General features: G+C 37.0%; 1 pseudogene; it reads right to left on the bottom strand.

Annotated features, from left to right (window-relative positions):
• Positions 1-653: 653 nt before the first annotated feature.
• LOC150017126 (large ribosomal subunit protein uL1 pseudogene) lies at positions 654-1,284 on the bottom strand (annotated as a pseudogene).
• Between the last annotated feature and the right edge of the window lie 8,262 nt (positions 1,285-9,546).

Here is a 9,546-nt window from a genome sequence, read left to right as displayed (position 1 = left end):
ACAAAGCTAGGAAGACATGTTTTGATTATAGAGAATTTGCTAGAAATGGCTGTTCTTGCCAAATTTAATAACTGAGTGAGTGCTATTTGGAATGGGAAATAGAATATTTTAATCTGGTGTAGAAACTGAGAAATCAGTTATTTAAATGATTTAATAAATGCTTTTTGATGATGATTTTATGAAGGCAATTATATCTGATCAGAGCAAAGTCGGTTTCAGGTCTCAGTTTTGTATATGCTGTAGAGTTTCTTTTCTTCTTACAAATGAAGTTTCACACATCGTATAATTAGTGGATATTTGACAAACTTAAGGAGCGACATAATTTGATTCAAAACCTTCACATTATCCTGGGTTGATAGCGTCTTATTTCTAAGACAGGTGGAAAGACCCTTGAACTTGAACCTCTAAAACTTCACAAAAATAAGGCTTTGGGCAAGTCACTGTTTCAACTAAGTCTCAGTTTTCTATCTATAACAAAAGGATAATATTACTTACCTCATTTGACTATTACAAGCTTCAAAGGAGATACCATGTGATTAAAGCTTTAAAGTAAATCTATTATTATTATTATTTCTTAACTTGGCAGGTAATACAAAATGACAAATTCCTCATTTTTGTCTTGATGATAGCAGTATGGTTTATCAAGCTGTGCCTTAGTACAGGCCCTGGGGCTTGCCCGTGGTGCTCTTGAAGTGCAATGCCAAGATGTTCTGCTAGTTCTTTTTGAACAGTGATGCTAGGAAATTGACAACTAAGTGAACGTTGTACACAAGCTCATCATCTGTCATCTTCACATGGCCAATGGCCACCAGACAGAGTGCCTTCTTCATCTGGAACTTGATCATGGATTTCACTTTATCGACCTTGGCCACCGTGATCTCATTGTGGGTCAACAAGGAGGGAACTTGCCAGCCTTATTCAGGCCTGGGCTCAGTATTAGTGGGATCTGCTTGATGAGAGACTAAAGCCAAAAAGGGATCATATTTCATGGCCAGCTTCCTGACCAGTTTGTTGTTCTTGTTGAGTTTCTTCAGTGCCTCAATGTCCATGTGGGGGATATTCACGGCCTTGGCCTCCTGGCAGTACTGCTGGTCCAGATGAAGAACCGGGGGTGGGCTTTATCCTGATGGTGCCTGAGAAACATTTGTCCTTCTGACGGTCATAGTTCTTCATGCTGATCTGCAGCTCCACGGACTCCAAAACCTTGCATTGCTTGTGCTGGTTCCCAGGCAGGACTTCCAGCACCGCCTCACAGAGGGTGTTGGGGGATACTTTGCTGATCATGATTCCTCACACTGTGAAAATCAGAAGAGAGCTCCTCATTTTTTTGACCTTCATTTTTCCTAGTTAAATATCCATTCTTTTAAAAATAATTCATTTAAAAATTTTTATTGATTGATTTTAGAGGGGTGGGTAGGGAGAGAGAGAAAAATTGATTTTTTATTCCATTCTCATATGTGCCCTGACTGAGGACGGTACCACAGCCTTTGCGTATGGGGATGACGGCTCCAACCAACTTAGCAACTGGCCAGGGCTAAATACCCATTCTTTTTGCCTGTTGGATCTTTGATTAATTTGAAGAACCATCCCACAACATTAATCCAGAGCCTTGTTCTCAAGAAAGTGTTTGAACTGCACCCCTTGGTTGTCTCACAGAAACTCTTGTTTAAACAAAGACAAGCCCCTTGGTATTTGTGCAGATTCCTTACTTCCATTCTGGTCTGGAATCTATAATAATGTTCCACCTCGCTTTTTATAACCTCTATTATTTTTACTACCAGTGGAAGGTAGGTTCTGGAGAAGAAATGAAATTAGCCCATCTAGTTCCAGTTTCAGTAATAATTCTCTAAGATATAGTTTGTATATTAACAACAGATAACAATTTATTTTCTATGTTTATTTTATTAGAAAGTTGTCTATGTAGAATTATCTGTCATATCAGAAACTTCTATCAGGTTGAAGGTATATGAGTAAGAAGATAAAGTTGGCAGGTAGATCAAAGACACTTTGACCACTAGAAGAATACTTAAATAATATTCTGAATAAGTCACAGCCAGCACTTTAATTATCACCATTTTTGACTGTCCCCAATCACAGCTGTTCAACTTGTGAATCAAGATAAGGCATATGTAGCTGAGAGCCAAGAATGAAAGAGGAAACCCATGTAATTAAACACAGTGTTTAATAGTAATTACATTTATAACACAATACCAGGCCTTCTTGGGAATACCAATTGTCTTACAACTAGAAGACAAGCTGTGTGGATAACGAATCATTACTGATTGTAAAATAAGACTTCATTGGGTTAATTCTTAAATTTTTAATGAAAAATTTCATTTAATTCAATAACTCTTTAATTTAATCAAATATCCACTAAGTATTCCAATTGTCATCTTTCTTTTACAGTTTATTTTAATTAGGATCCAAATAAGTTCCCCATGTTGTGATTGATTGATAGGTCTCTTAAGTGATTTTTAATCTGTAGGGTCTCTCTTCCTTAATTTATTTGTTGAAGAAATGGGATCCTTTGTCCTAAGGCTTCCCAGGGTGTGGGTTTTGTTGATTGTATTCTTGATATGTAGCTTCCCATTGTCCCTGCACCCCCTGTAATTTTTATAAGTTGTTTGTTAGATCTAGTTTGATCACATTCAGGGTTTATATTTTGGGGTGGTGGGGGTGGGAGTCAGACTAGCTTATGGGTGGTAGCCCGTTCTTCATCAGGGAGCACATACAGTTGGTTATTTCCCTTTTCTGTGATGTTGGCAGATGTCAGTGCTGAATGCCTCCACCTCTTAATTCACTAAAGGTTGCAGCATGGTGATATTCTTTCATTCCTCTTTCATGTATTAGCTACCATACTTTTTCCAAAGAGAAACTTTATCTCATCTACCATATTCGTTTCCTGGGCTATCGTAATAAATAACCACACACTTCAGGACTTAAAAACAAGAGAAGTTTATTTTCTCACAGTTCTGGAGGGCAGAAATCCAAAATAAAGGTGTCAGCAGGGCAGGCTCGTACTCCCTCCAGAGGCTCTAGGGAGAATCGGTTATTTGCCTATTTCAACTTCTGGTGGCTGCTGGCAGTCGTGTGTCTGCATCGATTGAATTTCTTCCATTCTAGATACATTTCTTCCTCTTCCGTGTGTTCACCTTTGTGTGTCCCTTATAAATACAGCTTGTCACTGGATTTAGGGCCTACCAGTATATATTCCAGGATGATCCCATCACAAAATCCTTAACGTAATTACACTACCAAAGACCCTTTTCCCAAATAAAATAATATTCACAGGTTCCAGGGATCAGGACACAGACATATCTTTTGGGGACCATCATTCAACTCACTACATTTACTATATGGTAGTTGGTAATACCGTTCATGTAGAAAAGGCTGACTAAATGCTTGATTATTTTACTTTCTTTACCAATCTTCAAAGTAATGAGTTGTTTCCTTAGTGTCCGCCAATGGTGACCAATTAGAATTTTCATGCCTCGTTTTTCAGCAGCATTATAAATTAATGGATTTAAATATTTGATGTGGTTCAACTTGCTGCAAGTACTATCCTATTGATATTTAAAAATGTCTCATCTTTGGCCAGTAGAATCTTGTCCATGTTCGATCCTAAATTGTTTTGATGTGATTCTATTAGTCTTTGATATCGCCTGTTATGGGTTGAATTGTGTACTCCTAAAAAGAAGTGTTAAAATCCTAACCATGGTCCCTCAGAAAAATGATCTTATTTGGAAATAGGGTCGTTATAGAGGCAATCAATTCTAAAATGAGGTTATCAGGGTAAGCCTGAATCCATTATGACTGGTATCTTTACAAAAATGGGAAATTTGGACACAGAGACAGATATGCACAGAGGGAAAACAATGTAAAGACACAGGGAGAATGCCATGTAAAGATGGAGGCAGAGATTGGTCTGATGTGACCACAAGCCAAGGATCGTTAGCCATCAGCAGCAGCTGGGAAAAGGCAAGGAAGAATTCAGTCCAGAGGGTCAGACAGAGCACGCCCCTGCTGACACCTTGATTTCAGACTTCTGGCTTCTGAAACTGTGAGAAAATACATTTCTGTTGTTTTAAGTCGCCTAGTTTGTAGTACTTCGTTACGATAGTCCTAGGCAACTAATACATCTCCTTTACTATCTGTATGAAAAGATATTCTAGACTCATTCTGTATTTTGTTGGACAATGATTGGAAATTTTATTTGGTTTAAACTAATATTATTCTTGCACCAGTCCCAAAGTCAGCAATATCTCCAAGGAGCAATGATTCCTTTTAGTGAAAAATGTTTTTCAAGCTCATAATCTGGGAGCTAAGGGTGCTCATGGATACTGGGCGTCGCTGTATTTAGGCTTTTTCAGAGGTATGTATATTTTATAAGCTAAAACATACTGAGTTTGGGTTTTTGTTATTTTAAGAAAAAAGACATTACCTGCTCTTGATATGGATTCAGAATAAAACATTTCTCCAAGGAGCACTGGTTTTGAAGAACCATAATCTAGGTACTAGGTATATTCATTGCTAGTAGGTGGGTTGTTTCTAGGCCTTTTCAGAGCCAATGGTGGGGGGTGGGGGTGGGGTGAAGAATATAAGACAAAATGCATCATGATACTTCTAATTTAAATTCAGGACTACAAAATTTTTACTTATCCTCTTCTGTCTTACATTATTATTTCCTTTCTTTTATGTTGGGAATTCAGCTTCTCAAGAATAACTGGAATGATATAATGAGAACATCATATAATTACTCACTTTATCCTATATTTCACATTAAAAAAAACAACCCAGAATACATAAGCAAACATTACCAGTACCAATACAAATACTGAGAACAGTGCAAAATGTTTTTCGTATTTCTTTTTTTCCTTAGAGAATATCCTGCTACAAATATATAGTAAAATTACTGTGTTTTAAAGCCGCTTGGGAAAGTTGTTCTCCATGGATATTATGGAATATACTGTTAGGTTGATTTGATTCATTTTATTTTCAGTTTTGGGATTTCTTTTTCAAAATATAATTTTGTTTTATAATTAAGTGAAATATTTGTTTTCAGAAGGAAATAAAAATATATATAGTTAAGTAAGTCTAGCTTCTATTTCTGTACTCTCACAGTATTTTCTACTTATCCTTGTAAGTAACTTAAAAAAAAATATGGTTTCTCTTTCCCTTTAAAAAACAATGTAAGCAAGGGTACATGTACACATTTTTATAGTTCCTCCTTTTATTAAACAGTAGGATACAAATAACAATTTTCTCTACTTTGCTTTTTTCATTTAATACTATATCCTGCAGATCATTCACTAGTGGTCTATAGAGATAGTCCTCATTCCTTGTTACAGTTGCAAAGAGCTCCATTGTTTGCAAATACCATAGTTTACTGAGCCAATCTCCTCATATGTACACATGGGGGATATTTCTATTATTTTAGTGTTACAATTAGTCCCACGATGAATAATCCTGGGCACAAATCTGTTCATATTTTTGCCACTATATCTGTGGGATAGAATCCTAAAACTGGTATTGCTGAGTCAATGGCCAAATTCACAGGTAATTTTGCTAAATATAAATTGGGCACATGTGTAACTAAGCTACTTGATAAATGGTTGAATTCCAACTGATAAATCAGCCTTCAAGTCTTATCTCAATACACCATATAATTATATTTATATACAAAAGTGGTGTACTTACCACTTGAGGTATCAAACTTTGGCCAAACTTCTTGTGCATAAATAAATCACCAACCATTGGCATCATTATTAAAATTTAATTATAGTGTTCTACAAAATGAGTTTGAAAGACCTTCCCCCTGTTTTGAGTTGCTGATGTAGCCATTGTATATTTACCATAAATAATAAAAACATTGGCCAAATACTTATTAAAGCACTTTCTGGTAACTTTGATCTTCCCAACAATCATATGTAGTGGTTTCTATCCCATCTTATCAACACAGAGAGGTTTTGTTACTGCAGAAGGTCACACAGTAGAGTAATTTTAGAGTCAAGCCTTATTCCACAAAGACTCTGCACTCTATACATACTAAGGTAATTTATTTTTACTAAACCACCAGAAACCGGATTACATTTTGGTACACAGTGTACAGAAAATAATTGCAAGTTAGTTGCTGTTTTAAGACATGGAGTAGCAATTTCCAATTATAAGTTATAAAGGAGGAACTGGACATTAAAAAAAAATCTTAGGTGTGATTTGTGTGGTCAGCAATTTATTCTTATGTAGAAATCAATGTCTTTTTTTTTTTTTTGTAAAGGCCTAAAATTAGGTGAAATATGAATGTAGTATAATTTTGGGGGGATAGGACTAAAATACATCAATGCTTTTAATATCTTGAATAAATGTTTTAATCATGCACTACTGCTTTACAATAGGGATTTCCACCAGGATTAGTAAATATGAGATATAAGGTCTTTCCTTTTCATCCTTTTGTCTTCCAAAAACGCCTGATACTTCTGAGCATATAAAGGGTGCGTGATGCCTAAATATGACAAATAACTAGTTTTATTTATTATTTATTATTATTTAAGAATATGGAAGCTGAAGGGAAGTCATATAAGGAGATTTTAGTTTAAGCTAATTTCCATGAGCAGACATTTTAGATTTGCTTTTTGGAGGTGCGTTAAATTTAATAACAAAAAAATTACTAGGCAGTCATATCCTCTCCTCATTCATACCTTTCACCCCTCAAATCCTCAATGTTGGTTATACAAAGGGGTCAAAAGCAACCCTTGGGGAGCATTACCCCTCAAACATGGATTATGATTCAAAAAGAGATATAAAATTCAGCACCTCTTTCATTAAAAAAAGAAAAAAGAATCTAGAGAAACTTTTAGGTTAAAAAATAAACCAAAAAACCCACAAAACAAAACCAAAATATTCTCATAGCTACCTCGGGAGTAGAACTTATCCTTTTGTTACAAGGCAGGAGGAGGCCATCCCCAAATTCCCCACAGCACCTGGTTTTGGGGGTGGGAGAAGGAAATAGTACAACTTTTAAGATACTTTGCATATCTATGGCTGGTAGCTACTTTCTTATGCAGATAGCTGTGGCCTGCTGCCTGGTGCCAGGGAGATGGGAGGGACTTTGACCGTAGAGTAGTGGCAGAGAGTTCATAGAGCCTGCACGAGATTTCTGTGGATGGTCACGACTGGTCACCATAGCCACTGCAGTTAGGATTTAAATGAAAGGTGGTAGCCATTTGGTGCACTGGGCCACACAGTTTGAAAGATACAGAGAGACCCTACCAGCCCGCCGTGAGGTCGGGTGTATAAGGACATGCCATGTGGTTCTGGATTAAGAGCATGGAGAACACTGTGCACGGGTGGGACCTCCCCAGCCAGGCATGCAAGGATGGGAGCTACCTGGAACGCTGAACTGTGACCGGGAATGCTGAGCTGTGAACTGCTTTTCTAAAAGATGGTACCGCTGACTGGCGTATTCTGAAACTGGCCTGGTTTAGCAGGGTAAGGCAGGACTATGTGTTCTGGGGTGTTTTAAAGGGACTGGGACTTAACAGCAGAAACCCACCATTATTCTGAATTTGTAAATCTTTTAAATAAACTTCCTTTTCTTTTCCTCCAAACTTTTGTATTGGGGGTAACATTTCTTGGTGGTGGGCAATCAGACCCCACAGCTGTTCCAGAACAGCACAGGCTGGGGTTCTGTAACACATAGAAAATGCCTTCATATCTGCAGGTAGATTTTTCTCCCTTTTTAGCACTGTTCTTTAGTCACCTGGACAGTAAAACATTTAAATGTTTGGACATACAAGGTTTGGTGTTTATTTGGTTTACAGTATATTAAAATATGCATTGATTCCCTCCTTCCCACTTTCTCCTTTTGTTTGGCAGTTACCTAGTGTTTAGGTCAGTGGTTCTCAACCTGTGGGTTGTGACCCCTTCGGGGGTTAAACGACCCTTTCAGAGGGGTCGCCTAAGACCATCAGAAAACACATATATAATTACATATTGTTTTTGTGATTAATCACTATGCTTTAATTATGTTCAATCTGTAACAATGAAAATACATCCTGCATATCGGATATTTACATTACAATTCATAACAGTAGCAAAATTGCAGTTATGAAGTAGCAACGAAAATAATTTTATGGTTGGGGGTCACCACAACATGAGGAATTGTATTAAAGGGTCGCGGCATTAGGAAGGTTGAGAACCTCTGGTTTAGGTAGAATATTAATATTAAAAGAAAGAAATAACTTTATATATGCCAAATGAGAACATTTTGAAGTTAAAAAAGAAAGCATTCATTTCAAAGAAAGAACAGTATCATGTATCTTTTTAAGCATATGGCTGTTACAAACTATGAATTCACAATAGAAAATCCACTATGTTTCATATAGTACACAGTATTGCTATAATTAGAAGGGTTAGTCAAGCTTTTGGGCAGAAAGAAGAAACATTTCAGGTAAAAACAATTTAAATATGCTAAATCCAGTCCTACATGGCAGTTGTCTGTTTACAAATTTTCAGTTTTCTGAATTATTCACACCCACTATTTTGGCATAGGATCAGAGAGTGCCTCTTTCTGAAACTAAATTGCCTGGCACACATATTTTGATTGAAGGCATATTACAGCAAAATCAGAATTGAAAAACAATGAATTGTTTGGAATCCATGATGGTTACTTAGTTGCCAGGCACACTAGGGAAGAAATCTGGGAAAATATTAAGTACAGTACTTAAGCAATATTGCAATTTATAGTATGTAAAGAGACAGGTAGACTCAGACAAGACCCCCAGGGAGTCTGAAGATCTTTAGGAGGCCAGGAATGGGTTTTCTGCCCACTCCACAACCCCTTTTTAAAAGATTTTATTTTTTTATTTTTAGAGAGGGGAAGGGAAGGAGAAAGATCAACTGGATGGTTGCCTCTGGTTTGCGGGATGACACTCAATGCCCGGAACCATGCAAGTCAGGGTTGGTTTTTCTGCTTTTTTTAATCCAATAACTATATTCCATTATTTCTTAGGTCAGAACAAATCAGAGCGTACCTGTATCATCAATCCCTGCAGGAATAATTTTGAGGAGAGTAAATCTCATAGCTTCTTCCCATGTCCTGTCTGCTGTGGTCTTCATCTTAACTCATGGCAAATACACTTGATCACTGAGTAAGAATACCAAGTGGTAGGGAAGAAAACAAAGTGGAAAGTGAGGGATTCCATGTGAAAACAGTTGTTAGCATGTATATAAAGAGGTAACAAGTAATCCTCTTAAAATCCTGCAGTGATATTGACCAGGAATCGTGTAAATTTACAGGCCAATGGTCAGCTATTAGACAGAATCATAATCTTATATATCAAGAACACTATGATTTCCTGTGCATTTTTAAGAAGTGTCCCCAAGGAGCAGCTGTGCAGGGAACTGAGAAGCAACTGAGTGCTAAGAGTTGAACGGCGCATCAGATGGGGTTAAAAGAAATCTCAAGGTTAATAGAGATATTCTCTGGACCTATCCACAACTTCTACTTTTCAGAGTATTACTTCTCAAATCTCTTCCTTCATGTCCTAG

Source organism: Furipterus horrens, unplaced genomic scaffold (assembly GCF_987537825.1).
Source record: "Furipterus horrens unplaced genomic scaffold, mFurHor1.1.pri manual_scaffold_3, whole genome shotgun sequence".
Taxonomy (NCBI): Eukaryota; Metazoa; Chordata; class Mammalia; order Chiroptera; family Furipteridae; genus Furipterus; species Furipterus horrens.
This window is presented reverse-complemented; position numbering and strand designations above follow the sequence as displayed.